Source organism: Balaenoptera acutorostrata, chromosome 8 (assembly GCF_949987535.1).
Source record: "Balaenoptera acutorostrata chromosome 8, mBalAcu1.1, whole genome shotgun sequence".
Classification (NCBI taxonomy): domain Eukaryota; kingdom Metazoa; phylum Chordata; class Mammalia; order Artiodactyla; family Balaenopteridae; genus Balaenoptera; species Balaenoptera acutorostrata.
In genome coordinates, this window is record NC_080071.1 from 95635715 (window position 1) to 95660089 (window position 24375).

Below are 24375 nucleotides of genomic sequence, written 5' to 3' on the forward strand. Positions count from 1 at the left end.
CTTTCAAAATGGGAAAGCAAGGCTAGTTCCATCAGGCCCCCATTTCCGTGGGCACACGCAGCATACATCCCTGTGCTTTCTAGCAAGTCCAAAGACACACAGGTTGCTCAGCGGTTACTTCCCTGAATCAAGTCCTCAAAGCAAGGGTGTTCTGCATCTAGCGAACTGCCTCAACCAAGGAAAGCCCCAGCTAGGCCTCCGGGCCCGTGGCTCTTCAAAAGCCTGCAGTGTTATCCGAGGAACTGGGCTTTAGTTGCGGTCGGAACGCAAGCCGACATTCTCCTGGAGGCAGGGTGACTTCAGGCAGGGGGTCCCAGATGGAATACGAAGCCGAGTGTTTTTCTCAGTGCACCTCAGACTAGGGCAATGAGTCAGACGTGCACGGCATGTTGGCCCTGCTAGAACAGTGTTCGTGGACCTGTGGGAATGCTGGGGAAATCAAGCTGTCCCAAGAAAGAGTGCAGTCTGTTGCCCTACACACGGCATACACAGAGTGGCTCCGAAGGGCTACGGGCCTGGATGTGGCTTAGCAGGCCCATGGGGGCCTGAGGGTACTCAGTGTCCTTGCAGGGAATAGGGTGCCCACGCGAGGCTCCTAGATGTCCTGCAGAGTGTACTGACGTTAAAATAATGCAGAGCTGTGGCTACGGCCTCATGGAAACTGCTGCACGCCTCCGCTTCTGCATGGCAATTCAAGGCCTTACCTCGAGGCAAGTGCTCTCGCTGAGTGTCCCGTTAGCGCCACAGCATGGGAGGATGCTGACTTTCTCCTCGAGCAGAGTGACTTCAGGTACGAGGTCCGCGAAGAATTCTAAGCGGAGTGTTTTCTCACGGCAGCTCAGACGGGGGCCGTGAAGAACACTTCCGTGGCAGGTCGCACTGGCTAGAAATGTGGTCCTGAGGCTGCTCCAGTGCTCTGGAAATGTAGCTCTCCTTAAGGTACGTGCAGGGTGTTGCCCATCACTCGGCATGCACAGAGGGCCTCCGAGGGACTGACCTTTGGGCCTCGATGTTGCTCAGTAGGCCCACAGGTGTCTGGAGGCACTCAGGGATCCTGGAGGGAAAATGATGCACACCCGAGGGGCCTAAGAGTCCTGGAAAGGGTACTTCCTTTAAAATACAGCAGAACACAGGCTTCCCTGGTGGTGCACTGGTTGACAATCTGCCTGCCAATGCAGGGGATACGGGTTCGAGCCCTGGTCTGGGAGGATTCCACATGCCGCGGAGCAAGTGGGCCCGTGAGCCACAACTACTGGGCCTGCGCCTCTGGAGCCTGTGCTCCGCAACAAGGGAGGCCGCGATACTGAGAGGCCTACGCACCGCGATGAAGAGTGGCCCCCACTTACCGTAACTGGAGAGAGCCCTAGCACAGAAACGAAGACCCAATATAGCAATCAATCAATCCATCAATCAATCTTAAAACAACAATAACAAATAAAAAAAATAAAATGAAATAAAGCAGAACAGCGACGAATACCTCATGGAAACAGCTGCATGCCGCCCTTTCTGCGCGGTTCCTCAGGGACTTACCTCGAGGTCAGTACTCACGTTGCGTTTCCCTTTAGCTCTAGAGCGGGGCACGATGAGCTCCACGCCGGTCATCGAAGCATCCGGCTAGCTACACAAAACTCATTGTCTTCCCAGAGCCATGCCTACAGTGGCCAGTGGCCTGTCAACAGCAGTCAATTTCAAGTAGCTTCAAGGCAGCATGAATGGAGCTTTCAAAATGGGAAAGCAAGGCTAGTTCCATCAGGCCCCCATTTCCGTGGGCACACGCAGCATACATCCCTGTGCTTTCTAGGAAGTCCAAAGAGACACAGGTTGCTCAGCGGTTACTTCCCTGAATCAACTCCTCGAAGCAGGGTGTTCTGCATCTAGTCAACTGCCTCAACCAAGGAAAGCCCCAGCTAGGCCTCCGGGCCCGTGGCTCTTCAAAAGCCTGCAGTGTTATCCGAGGAACTGGGCTTTAGTTGCGGTCGGAACGCAAGCCGACATTCTCCTGGAGGCAGGGTGACTTCAGACAGGGGGTCCCAGATGGAATACGAAGCCGAGTGTTTTTCTCAGTGCACCTCAGACTACGGCAATGAGTCAGACTTGCACGGCATGTTGGCCCTGCTAGAACGGTGTTCGTGGACATGTGGGAATGCTGGGGAAATCAAGCTTTCCCAAGAAAGTGTGCAGTGTGTTGCCCTACACTCGGCATACACAGAGTGGCTCCGAAGGGCTACGGGCCTGGATGTGGCTTAGCAGGCCCATGGGGGCCTGAGGGTACTCAGTGTCCTTGCAGGGAATAGGGTGCCCACGCGAGGCTCCTAGATGTCCTGCAGAGCGTACTGACGTTAAAATAATGCAGAGCAGTGGCTACGGCCTCATGGAAACTGCTGCACGCCTCCACTTCTGCATGGCAATTCAGGGCCTTACCTCGAGGCAAGTGCTCTCGCTGAGTGTCCCGTTAGCGCCACAGCATGGGAGGATGCTGACTTTCTCCTCGAGCAGAGTGACTTCAGGTACGAGGTCCGCGAAGAATTCTAAGCGGAGTGTTTTCTCACGGCAGCTCAGACGGGGGCCGTGACGAACACTTCCGTGGCAGGTCGCACTGGCTAGAAATGTGGTCCTGAGGCTGCTCCAGTGCTCTGGAAATGTAGCTCTCCTTAAGGTACGTGCAGGGTGTTGCCCATCACTCGGCATGCACAGAGGGCCTCCGAGGGACCGACCTTTGGGCCTCGATGTTGCTCAGCAGGCCCACAGGGGTCTGGAGGCACTCAGGGATCCTGGAGGGAAAATGATGCACACCCGAGGGGCCTAAGAGTCCTGGAAAGGGTACTTCCTTTAAAATAAAGCAGAACAGAGGCTTCCCTGGTGGTGCACTGGTTGACAATCTGCCTGCCAATGCAGGGGACACGGGTTCGAGCCCTGGTCTGGAAGGATTCCACATGCCGCGGAGCAACTGGGCCCGTGAGCCACAACTACTGAGCCTGCGCCTCTGGAGCCTGTGCTCCGCAACAAGAGAGGCCGCGATACTGAGAGGCCTACGCACCGCGATGAAGAGTGGCCCCCACTTACCGTAACTGGAGAGAGCCCTAGCACAGAAACGAAGACCCAATATAGCAATCAATCAATCCATCAATCAATCTTAAAACAACAATAAAAAATAAAAAAATTAAAATGAAATAAAGCAGAACAGCGACGAATACCTCATGGAAACAGCCGCATGCCGCCCTTTCTGCGCGGTTCCTCAGGGACTTACCTCGAGGTCAGTACTCACGTTGCGTTTCCCTTTAGCTCTAGAGCGGGGCACGATGAGCTCCACGCCGGTCATCGAAGCATCCGGCTAGCTACACAAAACTCATTGTCTTCCCAGAGCCATGCCTACAGTGGCCAGTGGCCTGTCAACAGCAGTCAATTTCAAGTAGCTTCAAGGCAGCATGAATGGAGCTTTCAAAATGGGAAAGCAAGGCTAGTTCCATCAGGCCCCCATTTCCGTGGGCACACGCAGCATACATCCCTGTGCTTTCTAGCAAGTCCAAAGACACACAGGTTGCTCAGCGGTTACTTCCCTGAATCAAGTCCTCAAAGCAAGGGTGTTCTGCATCTAGCGAACTGCCTCAACCAAGGAAAGCCCCAGCTAGGCCTCCGGGCCCGTGGCTCTTCAAAAGCCTGCAGTGTTATCCGAGGAACTGGGCTTTAGTTGCGGTCGGAACGCAAGCCGACATTCTCCTGGAGGCAGGGTGACTTCAGGCAGGGGGTCCCAGATGGAATACGAAGCCGAGTGTTTTTCTCAGTGCACCTCAGACTAGGGCAATGAGTCAGACTTGCACGGCATGTTGGCCCTGCTAGAACGGTGTTCGTGGACCTGTGGGAATGCTGGGGAAATCAAGCTGTCCCAAGAAAGAGTGCAGTCTGTTGCCCTACACTCGGCATACACAGAGTGGCTCCGAAGGGCTACGGGCCTGGATGTGGCTTAGCAGGCCCATGGGGGCCTGAGGGTACTCAGTGTCCTTGCAGGGAATAGGGTGCCCACGTGAGGCTTCTAGATGTCCTGCAGAGCGTACTGACGTTAAAATAATGCAGAGCAGTGGCTACGGCCTCATGGAAACTGCTGCACGCCTCCGCTTCTGCATGGCAATTCAGGGCCTTACCTCGAGGCAAGTGCTCTCGCTGAGGGTCCCGTTAGCGCCACAGCATGGGAGGATGCTGACTTTCTCCTCGAGCAGAGTGACTTTAGGTACGAGGTCCGCGAAGAATTCTAAGCGGAGTGTTTTCTCACGGCAGCTCAGACGGGGGCCGTGACGAACACTTCCGTGGCAGGTCGCACTGGCTAGAAATGTGGTCCTGAGGCTGCTCCAGTGCTCTGGAAATGTAGCTCTCCTTAAGGTACGTGCAGGGTGTTGCCCATCACTCGGCATGCACAGAGGGCCTCCGAGGGACTGACCTTTGGGCCTCGATGTTGCTCAGTAGGCCCACAGGTGTCTGGAGGCACTCAGGGATCCTGGAGGGAAAATGATGCACACCCGAGGGGCCTAAGAGTCCTGGAAAGGGTACTTCCTTTAAAATACAGCAGAACACAGGCTTCCCTGGTGGTGCACTGGTTGACAATCTGCCTGCCAATGCAGGGGATACGGGTTCGAGCCCTGGTCTGGGAGGATTCCACATGCCGCGGAGCAAGTGGGCCCGTGAGCCACAACTACTGGGCCTGCGCCTCTGGAGCCTGTGCTCCGCAACAAGGGAGGCCGCGATACTGAGAGGCCTACGCACCGCGATGAAGAGTGGCCCCCACTTACCGTAACTGGAGAGAGCCCTAGCACAGAAACGAAGACCCAATATAGCAATCAATCAATCCATCAATCAATATTAAAACAACAATAACAAATAAAAAAAATAAAATGAAATAAAGCAGAACAGCGACGAATACCTCATGGAAACAGCTGCATGCCGCCCTTTCTGCGCGGTTCCTCAGGGACTTACCTCGAGGTCAGTACTCACGTTGCGTTTCCCTTTAGCTCTAGAGCGGGGCACGATGAGCTCCACGCCGGTCATCGAAGCATCCGGCTAGCTACACAAAACTCATTGTCTTCCCAGAGCCATGCCTACAGTGGCCAGTGGCCTGTCAACAGCAGTCAATTTCAAGTAGCTTCAAGGCAGCATGAATGGAGCTTTCAAAATGGGAAAGCAAGGCTAGTTCCATCAGGCCCCCATTTCTGTGGGCACACGCAGCATACATCCCTGTGCTTTCTAGCAAGTCCAAAGAGACACAGGTTGCTCAGCAGTTACTTCCCTGAATCAACTCCTCGAAGCAGGGTGTTCTGCATCTAGCGAACTGCCTCAACCAAGGAAAGCCCCAGCTAGGCCTCCGGGCCCGTGGCTCTTCAAAAGCCTGCAGTGTTATCCGAGGAACTGGGCTTTAGTTGCGGTCGGAACGCAACCCGACATTCTCCTGGAGGCAGGGTGACTTCAGGCCAGGGGTCCCAGATGGAATACGAAGCCGAGTGTTTTTCTCAGTGTACCTCAGACTAGGGCAATGAGTCAGACTTGCACGGCATGTTGGCCCTGCTAGAACGGTGTTCGTGGACCTGTTGGAATGCTGGGGAAATCAAGCTGTCCCAAGAAAGAGTGCAGTCTGTTGCCCTACACTCAGCATACACAGAGTGGCTCTGAAGGGCTACGGGCCTGGATGTGGCTTAGCAGGCCCATGGGGGCCTGAGGGTACTCAGTGTCCTTGCAGGGAATAGGGTGCCCACGCGAGGCTCCTAGATGTCCTGCAGAGCGTACTGACTTTAAAATAATGCAGAGCAGTGGCTACGGCCTCATGGAAACTGCTGCAGGCCTCCGCTTCTGCATGGCAATTCAGGGCCTTACCTCGAGGCAAGTGCTCTCGCTGAGTGTCCCGTTAGCGCCACAGCATGGGAGGATGCTGACTTTCTCCTCGAGCAGAGTGACTTCAGGTACGAGGTCCGCGAAGAATTCTAAGCGGAGTGTTTTCTCACGGCAGCTCAGACGGGGGCCGTGACGAACACTTCCGTGGCAGGTCGCACTGGCTAGAAATGTGGTCCTGAGGCTGCTCCAGTGCTCTGGAAATGTAGCTCTCCTTAAGGTTCGTGCAGGGTGTTGCCCATCACTCGGCATGCACAGAGGGCCTCCGAGGGACCGACCTTTGGGCCTCGATGTTGCTCAGCAGGCCCACAGGGGTCTGGAGGCACTCAGGGATCCTGGAGGGAAAATGATGCACACCCGAGGGGCCTAAGAGTCCTGGAAAGGGTACTTCCTTTAAAATACAGCAGAACAGAGGCTTCCCTGGTGGTGCACTGGTTGACAATCTGCCTGCCAATGCAGGGGACACGGGTTCGAGCCCTGGTCTGGGAAGATTCCACATGCCGCGGAGCAAGTGGGCCCGTGAGCCACAACTACTGGGCCTGCGCCTCTGGAGCCTGTGCTCCGCAACAAGAGAGGCCGCGACACTGAGAGGCCTACGCACCGCGATGAAGAGTGGCCCCCACTTACCGTAACTGGAGAGAGCCCTAGCACAGAAACGAAGACCCAATATAGCAATCAATCAATCCATCAATCAATCTTAAAACAACAATAACAAATAAAAAAAATAAAATGAAATAAAGCAGAACAGCGACGAATACCTCATGGAAACAGCTGCATGCCGCCCTTTCTGCGTGGTTACTCAGGGACTTACCTCGAGGTCAGTACTCACGTTGCGTTTCCCTTTAGCTCTAGAGCGGGGCACGATGAGCTCCACGCCGGTCATCGAAGCATCCGGCTAGCTACACAAAACTCATTGTCTTCCCAGAGCCATGCCTACAGTGGCCAGTGGCCTGTCAACAGCAGTCAATTTCAAGTAGCTTCAAGGCAGCATGAGTGGAGCTTTCAAAATGGGAAAGCAAGGCTAGTTCCATCAGGCCCCCATTTCCGTGGGCACACGCAGCATACATCCCTGTGCTTTCTAGCAAGTCCAAAGACACACAGGTTGCTCAGCGGTTACTTCCCTGAATCAAGTCCTCAAAGCAAGGGTGTTCTGCATCTAGCGAACTGCCTCAACCAAGGAAAGCCCCAGCTAGGCCTCCGGGCCCGTGGCTCTTCAAAAGCCTGCAGTGTTATCCGAGGAACTGGGCTTTAGTTGCGGTCGGAACGCAAGCCGACATTCTCCTGGAGGCAGGGTGACTTCAGGCAGGGGGTCCCAGATGGAATACGAAGCCGAGTGTTTTTCTCAGTGCACCTCAGACTAGGGCAATGAGTCAGACTTGCACGGCATGTTGGCCCTGCTAGAACAGTGTTCGTGGACCTGTGGGAATGCTGGGGAAATCAAGCTGTCCCAAGAAAGAGTGCAGTCTGTTGCCCTACACACGGCATACACAGAGTGGCTCCGAAGGGCTACGGGCCTGGATGTGGCTTAGCAGGCCCATGGGGGCCTGAGGGTACTCAGTGTCCTTGCAGGGAATAGGGTGCCCACGCGAGGCTCCTAGATGTCCTGCAGAGTGTACTGACGTTAAAATAATGCAGAGCAGTGGCTACGGCCTCATGGAAACTGCTGCACGCCTCCGCTTCTGCATGGCAATTCAAGGCCTTACCTCGAGGCAAGTGCTCTCGCTGAGTGTCCCGTTAGCGCCACAGCATGGGAGGATGCTGACTTTCTCCTCGAGCAGAGTGACTTCAGGTACGAGGTCCGCGAAGAATTCTAAGCGGAGTGTTTTCTCACGGCAGCTCAGACGGGGGCCGTGACGAACACTTCCGTGGCAGGTCGCACTGGCTAGAAATGTGGTCCTGAGGCTGCTCCAGTGCTCTGGAAATGTAGCTCTCCTTAAGGTACGTGCAGGGTGTTGCCCATCACTCGGCATGCACAGAGGGCCTCCGAGGGACTGACCTTTGGGCCTCGATGTTGCTCAGTAGGCCCACAGGTGTCTGGAGGCACTCAGGGATCCTGGAGGGAAAATGATGCACACCCGAGGGGCCTAAGAGTCCTGGAAAGGGTACTTCCTTTAAAATACAGCAGAACACAGGCTTCCCTGGTGGTGCACTGGTTGACAATCTGCCTGCCAATGCAGGGGATACGGGTTCGAGCCCTGGTCTGGGAGGATTCCACATGCCGCGGAGCAAGTGGGCCCGTGAGCCACAACTACTGGGCCTGCGCCTCTGGAGCCTGTGCTCCGCAACAAGGGAGGCCGCGATACTGAGAGGCCTACGCACCGCGATGAAGAGTGGCCCCCACTTACCGTAACTGGAGAGAGCCCTAGCACAGAAACGAAGACCCAATATAGCAATCAATCAATCCATCAATCAATCTTAAAACAACAATAACAAATAAAAAAAATAAAATCAAATAAAGCAGAACAGCGACGAATACCTCATGGAAACAGCTGCATGCCGCCCTTTCTGCACGGTTCCTCAGGGACTTACCTCGAGGTCAGTACTCACGTTGCATTTCCCTTTAGCTCTAGAGCGTGGCACGATGAGCTCCACGCCGGTCATCGAAGCATCCGGCTAGCTACACAAAACTCATTGTCTTCCCAGAGCCATGCCTACAGTGGCCAGTGGCCTGTCAACAGCAGTCAATTTCAAGTAGCTTCAAGGCAGCATGAATGGAGCTTTCAAAATGGGAAAGCAAGGCTAGTTCCATCAGGCCCCCATTTCCGTGGGCACACGCAGCATACATCCCTGTGCTTTCTAGCAAGTCCAAAGACACGCAGGTTGCTCAGCGGTTACTTCCCTGAATCAAGTCCTCAAAGCAAGGGTGTTCTGCATCTAGCGAACTGCCTCAACCAAGGAAAGCCCCAGCTAGGCCTCCGGGCCCGTGGCTCTTCAAAAGCCTGCAGTGTTATCCGAGGAACTGGGCTTTAGTTGCGGTCGGAATGCAAGCCGACATTCTCCTGGAGGCAGGGTGATTTCAGGCAGGGGGTCCCAGATGGAATACGAAGCCGAGTGTTTTTCTCAGTGCACCTCAGACTAGGGCAATGAGTCAGACTTGCACGGCATGTTGGCCCTGCTAGAATGGTGTTCGTGGACCTGTTGGAATGCTAGGGAAATCAAGCTGTCCCAAGAAAGAGTGCAGTCTGTGGCCCTACACTCGGCATACACAGAGTGGCTCCGAAGGGCTACGGGCCTGGATGTGGCTTAGCAGGCCCATGGGGGCCTGAGGGTACTCAGTGTCCTTGCAGGGAATAGGGTGCCCACGCGAGGCTCCTAGATGTCCTGCAGAGCGTACTGACGTTAAAATAATGCAGAGCAGTGTCTACGGCATCATGGAAACTGCTGCACGCCTCCGCTTCTGCATGGCAATTCAGGGCCTTACCTCGAGGCAAGTGCTCTCGCTGAGTGTCCCATTAGCGCCACAGCATGGGAGGATGCTGACTTTCCCCTCGAGCAGAGTGACTTCAGGTACGAGGTCCGCGAAGAATTCTAAGCGGAGTGTTTTCTCACGGCAGCTCAGACGGGGGCCGTGACGAACACTTCCGTGGCAGGTCGCACTGGCTAGAAATGTGGTCCTGAGGCTGCTCCAGTGCTCTGGAAATGTAGCTCTCCTTAAGGTTCGTGCAGGGTGTTGCCCATCACTCGGCATGCACAGAGGGCCTCCGAGGGACCGACCTTTGGGCCTCGATGTTGCTCAGCAGGCCCACAGGGGTCTGGAGGCACTCAGGGATCCTGGAGGGAAAATGATGCACACCCGAGGGGCCTAAGAGGCCTGGAAAGGGTACTTCCTTTAAAATACAGCAGAACAGAGGCTTCCCTGGTGGTGCAGTGGTTGACAATCTGCCTGCCAATGCAGGGGACACGGGTTCGAGCCCTGGCCTGGGAAGATTCCACATGCCGCGGAGCAAGTGGGCCCGTGAGCCACAACTACTGGGCCTGCGCCTCTGGAGCCTGTGCTCCGCAACAAGAGAGGCCGCGACACTGAGAGGCCTACGCACCGCGATGAAGAGTGGCCCCCACTTACCGTAACTGGAGAGAGCCCTAGCACAGAAACGAAGACCCAATATAGCAATCAATCAATCCATCAATCAATCTTAAAACAACAATAACAAATAAAAAAAATAAAATGAAATAAAGCAGAACAGCGACGAATACCTCATGGAAACAGCTGCATGCCGCCCTTTCTGCGTGGTTACTCAGGGACTTACCTCGAGGTCAGTACTCACGTTGCGTTTCCCTTTAGCTCTAGAGCGGGGCACGATGAGCTCCACGCCGGTCATCGAAGCATCCGGCTAGCTACACAAAACTCATTGTCTTCCCAGAGCCATGCCTACAGTGGCCAGTGGCCTGTCAACAGCAGTCAATTTCAAGTAGCTTCAAGGCAGCATGAATGGAGCTTTCAAAATGGGAAAGCAAGGCTAGTTCCATCAGGCCCCCATTTCCGTGGGCACACGCAGCATACATCCCTGTGCTTTCTAGCAAGTCTAAAGACACACAGGTTGCTCAGCGGTTACTTCCCTGAATCAAGTCCTCAAAGCAAGGGTATTCTGCATCTAGCGAACTGCCTCAACCAAGGAAAGCCCCAGCTAGGCCTCCGGGCCCGTGGCTCTTCAAAAGCCTGCAGTGTTATCCGAGGAACTGGGCTTTAGTTGCGGTCGGAACGCAAGCCGACATTCTCCTGGAGGCAGGGTGACTTCAGGCAGGGGGTCCCAGATGGAATACGAAGCCGAGTGTTTTTCTCAGTGCACCTCAGACTAGGGCAATGAGTCAGACTTGCACGGCATGTTGGCCCTGCTAGAACAGTGTTCGTGGACCTGTGGGAATGCTGGGGAAATCAAGCTGTCCCAAGAAAGAGTGCAGTCTGTTGCCCTACACTCGGCATACACAGATCGGCTCCGAAGGGCTACGGGCCTGGATGTGGCTTAGCAGGCCCATGGGGGCCTGAGGGTACTCAGTGTCCTTGCAGGGAATAGGGTGCCCACGCGAGGCTCCTAGATGTCCTGCAGAGCGTACTGACGTTAAAATAATGCAGAGCAGTGGCTACGGCCTCATGGAAACTGCTGCACGCCTCCGCTTCTGCATGGCAATTCAAGGCCTTACCTCGAGGCAAGTGCTCTCGCTGACTGTCCCGTTAGCGCCACAGCATGGGAGGATGCTGACTTTCTCCTCGAGCAGAGTGACTTCAGGTACGAGGTCCGCGAAGAATTCTAAGCGGAGTGTTTTCTCACGGCAGCTCAGACGGGGGCCGTGACGAACACTTCCGTGGCAGGTCGCACTGGCTAGAAATGTGGTCCTGAGGCTGCTCCAGTGCTCTGGAAATGTAGCTCTCCTTAAGGTACGTGCAGGGTGTTGCCCATCACTCGGCATGCACAGAGGGCCTCCGAGGGACCGACCTTTGGGCCTCGATGTTGCTCAGTAGAACCACAGGTGTCTGGAGGCACTCAGGGATCCTGGAGGGAAAATGATGCACACCCGAGGGGCCTAAGAGTCCTGGAAAGGGTACTTCCTTTAAAATACAGCAGAACACAGGCTTCCCTGGTGGTGCACTGGTTGACAATCTGCCTGCCAATGCAGGGGACACGGGTTCGAGCCCTGGTCTGGGAGGATTCCACATGCCGCGGAGCAAGTGGGCCCGTGAGCCACAACTACTGGGCCTGCGCCTCTGGAGCCTGTGCTCCGCAACAAGGGAGGCCGCGATACTGAGAGGCCTATGCACCGCGATGAAGAGTGGCCCCCACTTACCGTAACTGGAGAGAGCCCTAGCACAGAAACGAAGACCCAATATAGCAATCAATCAATCCATCAATCAATCTTAAAACAACAATAACAAATAAAAAAAATAAAATGAAATAAAGCAGAACAGCGACGAATACCTCATGGAAACAGCTGCATGCCGCCCTTTCTGCGCGGTTCCTCAGGGACTTACCTCGAGGTCAGTACTCACGTTGCGTTTCCCTTTAGCTCTAGAGCGGGGCACGATGAGCTCCACGCCGGTCATCGAAGCATCCGGCTAGCTACACAAAACTCATTGTCTTCCCAGAGCCATGCCTACAGTGGCCAGTGGCCTGTCAACAGCAGTCAATTTCAAGTAGCTTCAAGGCAGCATGAATGGAGCTTTCAAAATGGGAAAGCAAGGCTAGTTCCATCAGGCCCCCATTTCCGTGGGCACACGCAGCATACATCCCTGTGCTTTCTAGCAAGTCCAAAGACACACAGGTTGCTCAGCGGTTACTTCCCTGAATCAACTCCTCGAAGCAGGGTGTTCTGCATCTAGAGAACTGCCTCAACCAAGGAAAGCCCCAGCTAGGCCTCCGGGCCCGTGGCTCTTCAAAAGCCTGCAGTGTTATCCGAGGAACTGGGCTTTAGTTGCGGTCGGAACGCAAGCCGACATTCTCCTGGAGGCAGGGTGACTTCAGGCAGGGGGTCCCAGATGGAATACGAAGCCGAGTGTTTTTCTCAGTGCACCTCAGACTAGGGCAATGAGTCAGACTTGCACGGCATGTTGGCCCTGCTAGAACGGTGTTCGTGGACCTGTTGGAATGCTGGGGAAATCAAGCTGTCCCAAGAAAGAGTGCAGTCTGTGGCCCTACACTCGGCATACACAGAGTGGCTCCGAAGGGCTACGGGCCTGGATGTGGCTTAGAAGGCCCATGGGGGCCTGAGGGTACTCAGTGTCCTTGCAGGGAATAGGGTGCCCACGCGAGGCTCCTAGATGTCCTGCAGAGCGTACTGACGTTAAAATAATGCAGAGCAGTGTCTACGGCTTCATGGAAACTGCTGCACGCCTCCGCTTCTGCATGGCAATTCAGGGCCTTACCTCGAGGCAAGTGCTCTCGCTGAGTGTCCCATTAGCGCCACAGCATGGGAGGATGCTGACTTTCCCCTCGAGCAGAGTGACTTCAGGTACGAGGTCCGCGAAGAATTCTAAGCGGAGTGTTTTCTCACGGCAGCTCAGACGGGGGCCGTGACGAACACTTCCGTGGCAGGTCGCACTGGCTAGAAATGTGGTCCTGAGGCTGCTCCAGTGCTCTGGAAATGTAGCTCTCCTTAAGGTTCGTGCAGGGTGTTGCCCATCACTCGGCATGCACAGAGGGCCTCCGAGGGACCGACCTTTGGGCCTCGATGTTGCTCAGCAGGCCCACAGGGGTCTAGAGGCACTCAGGGATCCTGGAGGGAAAATGATGCACACCCGAGGGGCCTAAGAGTCCTGGAAAGGGTACTTCCTTTAAAATACAGCAGAACAGAGGCTTCCCTGGTGGTGCAGTGGTTGACAATCTGCCTGCCAATGCAGGGGACACGGGTTCGAGCCCTGGTCTGGGAAGATTCCACATGCCGCGGAGCAAGTGGGCCCGTGAGCCACAACTACTGGGCCTGCGCCTCTGGAGCCTGTGCTCCGCAACAAGAGAGGCCGCGACACTGAGAGGCCTACGCACCGCGATGAAGAGTGGCCCCCACTTACCGTAACTGGAGAGAGCCCTAGCACAGAAACGAAGACCCAATATAGCAATCAATCAATCCATCAATCAATCTTAAAACAACAATAACAAATAAAAAAAATAAAATGAAATAAAGCAGAACAGCGACGAATACCTCATGGAAACAGCTGCATGCCGCCCTTTCTGCGTGGTTACTCAGGGACTTACCTCGAGGTCAGTACTCACGTTGCGTTTCCCTTTAGCTCTAGAGCGGGGCACGATGAGGTCCACGCCGGTCATCGAAGCATCCGGCTAGCTACACAAAACTCATTGTCTTCCCAGAGCCATGCCTACAGTGGCCAGTGGCCTGTCAACAGCAGTCAATTTCAAGTAGCTTCAAGGCAGCATGAATGGAGCTTTCAAAATGGGAAAGCAAGGCTAGTTCCATCAGGCCCGAATTTCCGTGGGCACACGCAGCATACATCCCTGTGCTTTCTAGCAAGTCCAAAGACACACAGGTTGCTCAGCGGTTACTTCCCTGAATCAAGTCCTCAAAGCAAGGGTGTTCTGCATCTAGCGAACTGCCTCAACCAAGGAAAGCCCCAGCTAGGCCTCCGGGCCCGTGGCTCTTCAAAAGCCTGCAGTGTTATCCGAGGAACTGGGCTTTAGTTGCGGTCGGAATGCAAGCCGACATTCTCCTGGAGGCAGGGTGACTTCAGGCAGGGGGTCCCAGATGGAATACGAAGCCGAGTGTTTTTCTCAGTGCACCTCAGACTAGGGCAATGAGTCAGACTTGCACGGCATGTTGGCCCTGCTAGAACAGTGTTCGTGGACCTGTGGGAATGCTGGGGAAATCAAGCTGTCCCAAGAAAGAGTGCAGTCTGTTGCCCTACACTCGGCATACACAGAGTGGCTCCGAAGGGCTACGGGCCTGGATGTGGCTTAGCAGGCCCATGGGGGCCTGAGGGTACTCAGTGTCCTTGCAGGGAATAGGGTGCCCACGCGAGGCTCCTAGATGTCCTGCAGAGCGTACTGACGTTAAAATAATGCAGAGCAGTGGCTACGGCCTCATGGAAACTGCTGCACGCCTCCGCTTCTGCATGGCAATTCAAGGCCTTACCTCGAGGCAAGTGCTCTCGCTGAGTGTCCCGTTAGCGCCACAGCATGGGAGGATGCTGACTTTCTCCTCGAGCAGAGTGACTTCAGGTACGAGGTCCGCGAAGAATTCTAAGCGGAGTGTTTTCTCACGGCAGCTCAGACGGGGGCCGTGACGAACACTTCCGTGGCAGGTCGCACTGGCTAGAAATGTGGTCCTGAGGCTGCTCCAGTGCTCTGGAAATGTAGCTCTCCTTAAGGTACGTGCAGGGTGTTGCCCATCACTCGGCATGCACAGAGGGCCTCCGAGGGACCGACCTTTGGGCCTCGATGTTGCTCAGTAGAACCACAGGTGTCTGGAGGCACTCAGGGATCCTGGAGGGAAAATGATGCACACCCGAGGGGCCTAAGAGTCCTGGAAAGGGTACTTCCTTTAAAATACAGCAGAACACAGGCTTCCCTGGTGGTGCACTGGTTGACAATCTGCCTGCCAATGCAGGGGACACGGGTTCGAGCCCTGGTCTGGGAGGATTCCACATGCCGCGGAGCAAGTGGGCCCGTGAGCCACAACTACTGGGCCTGCGCCTCTGGAGCCTGTGCTCCGCAACAAGAGAGGCCGCGACACTGAGAGGCCTACGCACCGCGATGAAGAGTGGCCCCCACTTACCGTAACTGGAGAGAGCCCTAGCACAGAAACGAAGACCCAATATAGCAATCAATCAATCCATCAATCAATCTTAAAACAACAATAACAAATAAAAAAAATAAAATGAAATAAAGCAGAACAGCGACGAATACCTCATGGAAACAGCTGCATGCCGCCCTTTCTGCGTGGTTACTCAGGGACTTACCTCGAGGTCAGTACTCACGTTGCGTTTCCCTTTAGCTCTAGAGCGGGGCACGATGAGGTCCACGCCGGTCATCGAAGCATCCGGCTAGCTACACAAAACTCATTGTCTTCCCAGAGCCATGCCTACAGTGGCCAGTGGCCTGTCAACAGCAGTCAATTTCAAGTAGCTTCAAGGCAGCATGAATGGAGCTTTCAAAATGGGAAAGCAAGGCTAGTTCCATCAGGCCCCCATTTCCGTGGGCACACGCAGCATACATCCCTGTGCTTTCTAGCAAGTCCAAAGACACACAGGTTGCTCAGCGGTTACTTCCCTGAATCAAGTCCTCAAAGCAAGGGTGTTCTGCATCTAGCGAACTGCCTCAACCAAGGAAAGCCCCAGCTAGGCCTCCGGGCCCGTGGCTCTTCAAAAGCCTGCAGTGTTATCCGAGGAACTGGGCTTTAGTTGCGGTCGGAACGCAAGCCGACATTCTCCTGGAGGCAGGGTGACTTCAGGCAGGGGGTCCCAGATGGAATACGAAGCCGAGTGTTTTTCTCAGTGCACCTCAGACTAGGGCAATGAGTCAGACTTGCACGGCATGTTGGCCCTGCTAGAACAGTGTTCGTGGACCTGTGGGAATGCTGGGGAAATCAAGCTGTCCCAAGAAAGAGTGCAGTCTGTTGCCCTACACTCGGCATACACAGAGTGGCTCCGAAGGGCTACGGGCCTGGATGTGGCTTAGCAGGCCCATGGGGGCCTGAGGGTACTCAGTGTCCTTGCAGGGAATAGGGTGCCCACGCGAGGCTCCTAGATGTCCTGCAGAGCGTACTGACGTTAAAATAATGCAGAGCAGTGGCTACGGCCTCATAGAAACTGCTGCACGCCTCCGCTTCTGCATGGCAATTGAAGGCCTTACCTCGAGGCAAGTGCTCTCGCTGAGTGTCCCGTTAGAGCCACAGCATGGGAGGATGCTGACTTTCTCCTCGAGCAGAGTGACTTCAGGTACGAGGTCCGCGAAGAATTCTAAGCGGAGTGTTTTCTCACGGCAGCTCAGACGGGGGCCGTGACGAACACTTCCGTGGCAGGTCGCACTGGCTAGAAATGTGGTCCTGAGGCTGCTCCAGTGCTCTGGAAATGTAGCTCTCCTTAAGGTACGTGCAGGGTGTTGCCCATCACTCGGCATGCACAGAGGGCCTCCGAGGGACCGACCTTTGGGCCTCGATGTTGCTCAGTAGAACCACAGGTGTCTGGAGGCACTCAGGGATCCTGGAGGGAAAATGATGCACACCCGAGGGGCCTAAGAGTCCTGGAAAGGGTACTTCCTTTAAAATACAGCAGAACACAGGCTTCCCTGGTGGTGCACTGGTTGACAATCTGCCTGCCAATGCAGGGGACACGGGTTCGAGCCCTGGTCTGGGAGGATTCCACATGCCGCGGAGCAAGTGGGCCCGTGAGCCACAACTACTGGGCCTGCGCCTCTGGAGCCTGTGCTCCGCAACAAGGGAGGCCGCGATACTGAGAGGCCTACGCACCGCGATGAAGAGTGGCCCCCACTTACCGTAACTGGAGAGAGCCCTAGCACAGAAACGAAGACCCAATATAGCAATCAATCAATCCATCAATCAATCTTAAAACAACAATAACAAATAAAAAAAATAAAATGAAATAAAGCAGAACAGCGACGAATACCTCATGGAAACAGCTGCATGCCGCCCTTTCTGCGCGGTTCCTCAGGGACTTACCTCGAGGTCAGTACTCACGTTGCGTTTCCCTTTAGCTCTAGAGCGGGGCACGATGAGCTCCACGCCGGTCATCGAAGCATCCGGCTAGCTACACAAAACTCATTGTCTTCCCAGAGCCATGCCTACAGTGGCCAGTGGCCTGTCAACAACAGTCAATTTCAAGTAGCTTCAAGGCAGCATGAATGGAGCTTTCAAAATGGGAAAGCAAGGCTAGTTCCATCAGGCCCCCATTTCCGTGGGCACACGCAGCATACATCCCTGTGCTTTCTAGCAAGTCCAAAGACACACAGGTTGCTCAGCGGTTACTTCCCTGAATCAACTCCTCGAAGCAGGGTGTTCTGCATCTAGCGAACTGCCTCAACCAAGGAAAGCCCCAGCTAGGCCTCCGGGCCCGTGGCTCTTCAAAAGCCTGCAGTGTTATCCGAGGAACTGGGCTTTAGTTGCGGTCGGAACGCAAGCCGACATTCTCCTGGAGGCAGGGTGACTTCAGGCAGGGGGTCCCAGATGGAATACGAAGCCGAGTGTTTTTCTCAGTGCACCTCAGACTAGGGCAATGAGTCAGACTTGCACGGCATGTTGGCCCTGCTAGAACGGTGTTCGTGGACCTGTTGGAATGCTGGGGAAATCAAGCTGTCCCAAGAAAGAGTGCAGTCTGTGGCCCTACACTCGGCATACACAGAGTGGCTCCGAAGGGCTACGGGCCTGGATGTGGCTTAGCAGGCCCATGGGGGCCTGAGGGTACTCAGTGTCCTTGCAGGGAATAGGGTGCCCACGCGAGGCTCCTAGATGTCCTGCAGAGCGTACTGACGTTAAAATAATGCAGAGCAGTGTCTACGGCTTCATGGAAACTGCTGCACGCCTCCGCTTCTGCATGGCAATTCAGGGCCTTACCTCGAGGCAAGTGCTCTCGCTGAGTGTCCCATTAGCGCCACAGCATGGGAGGATGCTGACTTTCCCCTCGAGCAGAGTGACTTCAGGTACGAGGTCCGCGAAGAATTCTAAGCGGAGTGTTTTCTCACGGCAGCTCAGACGGGGGCCGTGACGAACACTTCCGTGGCAGGTCGCACTGGCTAGAAATGTGGTCCTGAGGCTGCTCCAGTGCTCTGGAAATGTAGCTCTCCTTAAGGTTCGTGCAGGGTGTTGCCCATCACTCGGCATGCACAGAGGGCCTCCGAGGGACCGACCTTTGGGCCTCGATGTTGCTCAGCAGGCCCACAGGGGTCTAGAGGCACTCAGGGATCCTGGAGGGAAAATGATGCACACCCGAGGGGCCTAAGAGTCCTGGAAAGGGTACTTCCTTTAAAATACAGCAGAACAGAGGCTTCCCTGGTGGTGCAGTGGTTGACAATCTGCCTGCCAATGCAGGGGACACGGGTTCGAGCCCTGGTCTGGGAAGATTCCACATGCCGCGGAGCAAGTGGGCCCGTGAGCCACAACTACTGGGCCTGCGCCTCTGGAGCCTGTGCTCCGCAACAAGAGAGGCCGCGACACTGAGAGGCCTACGCACCGCGATGAAGAGTGGCCCCCACTTACCGTAACTGGAGAGAGCCCTAGCACAGAAACGAAGACCCAATATAGCAATCAATCAATCCATCAATCAATCTTAAAACAACAATAACAAATAAAAAAAATAAAATGAAATAAAGCAGAACAGCGACGAATACCTCATGGAAACAGCTGCATGCCGCCCTTTCTGCGTGGTTACTCAGGGACTTACCTCGAGGTCAGTACTCACGTTGCGTTTCCCTTTAGCTCTAGAGCGGGGCACGATGAGGTCCACGCCGGTCATCGAAGCATCCGGCTAGCTACACAAAACTCATTGTCTTCCCAGAGCCATGCCTACAGTGGCCAGTGGCCTGTCAACAGCAGTCAATTTCAAGTAGCTTCAAGGCAGCATGAATGGAGCTTTCAAAATGGGAAAGCAAGGCTAGTTCCATCAGGCCCCCATTTCCGTGGGCACACGCAGCATACATCCCTGTGCTTTCTAGCAAGTCCAAAGACACACAGGTTGCTCAGCGGTTACTTCCCTGAATCAAGTCCTCAAAGCAAGGGTGTTCTGCATCTAGCGAACTGCCTCAACCAAGGAAAGCCCCAGCTAGGCCTCCGGGCCCGTGGCTCTTCAAAAGCCTGCAGTGTTATCCGAGGAACTGGGCTTTAGTTGCGGTCGGAACGCAAGCCGACATTCTCCTGGAGGCAGGGTGACTTCAGGCAGGGGGTCCCAGATGGAATACGAAGCCGAGTGTTTTTCTCAGTGCACCTCAGACTAGGGCAATGAGTCAGACTTGCACGGCATGTTGGCCCTGCTAGAACAGTGTTCGTGGACCTGTGGGAATGCTGGGGAAATCAAGCTGTCCCAAGAAAGAGTGCAGTCTGTTGCCCTACACTCGGCATACACAGAGTGGCTCCGAAGGGCTACGGGCCTGGATGTGGCTTAGCAGGCCCATGGGGGCCTGAGGGTACTCAGTGTCCTTGCAGGGAATAGGGTGCCCACGCGAGGCTCCTAGATGTCCTGCAGAGCGTACTGACGTTAAAATAATGCAGAGCAGTGGCTACGGCCTCATAGAAACTGCTGCACGCCTCCGCTTCTGCATGGCAATTCAAGGCCTTACCTCGAGGCAAGTGCTCTCGCTGAGTGTCCCGTTAGCGCCACAGCATGGGAGGATGCTGACTTTCTCCTCGAGCAGAGTGACTTCAGGTACGAGGTCCGCGAAGAATTCTAAGCGGAGTGTTTTCTCACGGCAGCTCAGACGGGGGCCGTGACGAACACTTCCGTGGCAGGTCGCACTGGCTAGAAATGTGGTCCTGAGGCTGCTCCAGTGCTCTGGAAATGTAGCTCTCCTTAAGGTACGTGCAGGGTGTTGCCCATCACTCGGCATGCACAGAGGGCCTCCGAGGGACCGACCTTTGGGCCTCGATGTTGCTCAGTAGAACCACAGGTGTCTGGAGGCACTCAGGGATCCTGGAGGGAAAATGATGCACACCCGAGGGGCCTAAGAGTCCTGGAAAGGGTACTTCCTTTAAAATACAGCAGAACACAGGCTTCCCTGGTGGTGCACTGGTTGACAATCTGCCTGCCAATGCAGGGGACACGGGTTCGAGCCCTGGTCTGGGAGGATTCCACATGCCGCGGAGCAAGTGGGCCCGTGAGCCACAACTACTGGGCCTGCGCCTCTGGAGCCTGTGCTCCGCAACAAGAGAGGCCGCGACACTGAGAGGCCTACGCACCGCGATGAAGAGTGGCCCCCACTTACCGTAACTGGAGAGAGCCCTAGCACAGAAACGAAGACCCAATATAGCAATCAATCAATCCATCAATCAATCTTAAAACAACAATAACAAATAAAAAAAATAAAATGAAATAAAGCAGAACAGCGACGAATACCTCATGGAAACAGCTGCATGCCGCCCTTTCTGCGTGGTTACTCAGGGACTTACCTCGAGGTCAGTACTCACGTTGCGTTTCCCTTTAGCTCTAGAGCGGGGCACGATGAGCTCCACGCCGGTCATCGAAGCATCCGGCTAGCTACACAAAACTCATTGTCTTCCCAGAGCCATGCCTACAGTGGCCAGTGGCCTGTCAACAGCAGTCAATTTCAAGTAGCTTCAAGGCAGCATGAATGGAGCTTTCAAAATGGGAAAGCAAGGCTAGTTCCATCAGGCCCCCATTTCCGTGGGCACACGCAGCATACATCCCTGTGCTTTCTAGCAAGTCCAAAGACACACAGGTTGCTCAGCGGTTACTTCCCTGAATCAAGTCCTCAAAGCAAGGGTGTTCTGCATCTAGCGAACTGCCTCAACCAAGGAAAGCCCCAGCTAGGCCTCCGGGCCCGTGGCTCTTCAAAAGCCTGCAGTGTTATCCGAGGAACTGGGCTTTAGTTGCGGTCGGAACGCAAGCCGACATTCTCCTGGAGGCAGGGTGACTTCAGGCAGGGGGTCCCAGATGGAATACGAAGCCGAGTGTTTTTCTCAGTGCACCTCAGACTAGGGCAATGAGTCAGACTTGCACGGCATGTTGGCCCTGCTAGAACAGTGTTCGTGGACCTGTGGGAATGCTGGGGAAATCAAGCTGTCCCAAGAAAGAGTGCAGTCTGTTGCCCTACACACGGCATACACAGAGTGGCTCCGAAGGGCTACGGGCCTGGATGTGGCTTAGCAGGCCCATGGGGGCCTGAGGGTACTCAGTGTCCTTGCAGGGAATAGGGTGCCCACGCGAGGCTCCTAGATGTCCTGCAGAGTGTACTGACGTTAAAATAATGCAGAGCAGTGGCTACGGCCTCATGGAAACTGCTGCACGCCTCCGCTTCTGCATGGCAATTCAAGGCCTTACCTCGAGGCAAGTGCTCTCGCTGAGTGTCCCGTTAGCGCCACAGCATGGGAGGATGCTGACTTTCTCCTCGAGCAGAGTGACTTCAGGTACGAGGTCCGCGAAGAATTCTAAGCGGAGTGTTTTCTCACGGCAGCTCAGACGGGGGCCGTGACGAACACTTCCGTGGCAGGTCGCACTGGCTAGAAATGTGGTCCTGAGGCTGCTCCAGTGCTCTGGAAATGTAGCTCTCCTTAAGGTACGTGCAGGGTGTTGCCCATCACTCGGCATGCACAGAGGGCCTCCGAGGGACTGACCTTTGGGCCTCGATGTTGCTCAGTAGGCCCACAGGTGTCTGGAGGCACTCAGGGATCCTGGAGGGAAAATGATGCACACCCGAGGGGCCTAAGAGTCCTGGAAAGGGTACTTCCTTTAAAATACAGCAGAACACAGGCTTCCCTGGTGGTGCACTGGTTGACAATCTGCCTGCCAATGCAGGGGATACGGGTTCGAGCCCTGGTCTGGGAGGATTCCACATGCCGCGGAGCAAGTGGGCCCGTGAGCCACAACTACTGGGCCTGCGCCTCTGGAGCCTGTGCTCCGCAACAAGGGAGGCCGCGATACTGAGAGGCCTACGCACCGCGATGAAGAGTGGCCCCCACTTACCGTAACTGGAGAGAGCCCTAGCACAGAAACGAAGACCCAATATAGCAATCAATCAATCCATCAATCAATCTTAAAACAACAATAACAAATAAAAAAAATAAAATGAAATAAAGCAGAACAGCGACGAATACCTCATGGAAACAGCTGCATGCCGCCCTTTCTGCGCGGTTCCTCAGGGACTTACCTCGAGGTCAGTACTCACGTTGCATTTCCCTTTAGCTCTAGAGCGTGGCACGATGAGCTCCACGCCGGTCATCGAAGCATCCGGCTAGCTACACAAAACTCATTGTCTTCCCAGAGCCATGCCTACAGTGGCCAGTGGCCTGTCAACAGCAGTCAATTTCAAGTAGCTTCAAGGCAGCATGAATGGAGCTTTCAAAATGGGAAAGCAAGGCTAGTTCCATCAGGCCCCCATTTCCGTGGGCACACGCAGCATACATCCCTGTGCTTTCTAGCAAGTCCAAAGACACACAGGTTGCTCAGCGGTTACTTCCCTGAATCAAGTCCTCAAAGCAAGGGTGTTCTGCATCTAGCGAACTGCCTCAACCAAGGAAAGCCCCAGCTAGGCCTCCGGGCCCGTGGCTCTTCAAAAGCCTGCAGTGTTATCCGAGGAACTGGGCTTTAGTTGCGGTCGGAATGCAAGCCGACATTCTCCTGGAGGCAGGGTGACTTCAGGCAGGGGGTCCCAGATGGAATACGAAGCCGAGTGTTTTTCTCAGTGCACCTCAGACTAGGGCAATGAGTCAGACTTGCACGGCATGTTGGCCCTGCTAGAATGGTGTTCGTGGACCTGTTGGAATGCTAGGGAAATCAAGCTGTCCCAAGAAAGAGTGCAGTCTGTGGCCCTACACTCGGCATACACAGAGTGGCTCCGAAGGGCTACGGGCCTGGATGTGGCTTAGCAGGCCCATGGGGGCCTGAGTGTACTCAGTGTCCTTGCAGGGAATAGGGTGCCCACGCGAGGCTCCTAGATGTCCTACAGAGCGTACTGACGTTAAAATAATGCAGAGCAGTGTCTACGGCTTCATGGAAACTGCTGCACGCCTCCGCTTCTGCATGGCAATTCAGGGCCTTACCTTGAGGCAAGTGCTCTCGCTGAGTGTCCCATTAGCGCCACAGCATGGGAGGATGCTGACTTTCCCCTCGAGCAGAGTGACTTCAGGTACGAGGTCCGCGAAGAATTCTAAGCGGAGTGTTTTCTCACGGCAGCTCAGACGGGGGCCGTGACGAACACTTCCGTGGCAGGTCGCACTGGCTAGAAATGTGGTCCTGAGGCTGCTCCAGTGCTCTGGAAATGTAGCTCTCCTTAAGGTTCGTGCAGGGTGTTGCCCATCACTCGGCATGCACAGAGGGCCTCCGAGGGACCGACCTTTGGGCCTCGATGTTGCTCAGCAGGCCCACAGGGGTCTGGAGGCACTCAGGGATCCTGGAGGGAAAATGATGCACACCCGAGGGGCCTAAGAGGCCTGGAAAGGGTACTTCCTTTAAAATACAGCAGAACAGAGGCTTCCCTGGTGGTGCAGTGGTTGACAATCTGCCTGCCAATGCAGGGGACACGGGTTCGAGCCCTGGTCTGGGAAGATTCCACATGCCGCGGAGCAAGTGGGCCCGTGAGCCACAACTACTGGGCCTGCGCCTCTGGAGCCTGTGCTCCGCAACAAGAGAGGCCGCGACACTGAGAGGCCTACGCACCGCGATGAAGAGTGGCCCCCACTTACCGTAACTGGAGAGAGCCCTAGCACAGAAACGAAGACCCAATATAGCAATCAATCAATCCATCAATCAATCTTAAAACAACAATAACAAATAAAAAAAATAAAATGAAATAAAGCAGAACAGCGACGAATACCTCATGGAAACAGCTGCATGCCGCCCTTTCTGCGTGGTTACTCAGGGACTTACCTCGAGGTCAGTACTCACGTTGCGTTTCCCTTTAGCTCTAGAGCGGGGCACGATGAGGTCCACGCCGGTCATCGAAGCATCCGGCTAGCTACACAAAACTCATTGTCTTCCCAGAGCCATGCCTACAGTGGCCAGTGGCCTGTCAACAGCAGTCAATTTCAAGTAGCTTCAAGGCAGCATGAATGGAGCTTTCAAAATGGGAAAGCAAGGCTAGTTCCATCAGGCCCCCATTTCCGTGGGCACACGCAGCATACATCCCTGTGCTTTCTAGCAAGTCCAAAGACACACAGGTTGCTCAGCGGTTACTTCCCTGAATCAAGTCCTCAAAGCAAGGGTGTTCTGCATCTAGCGAACTGCCTCAACCAAGGAAAGCCCCAGCTAGGCCTCCGGGCCCGTGGCTCTTCAAAAGCCTGCAGTGTTATCCGAGGAACTGGGCTTTAGTTGCGGTCGGAACGCAAGCCGACATTCTCCTGGAGGCAGGGTGACTTCAGGCAGGGGGTCCCAGATGGAATACG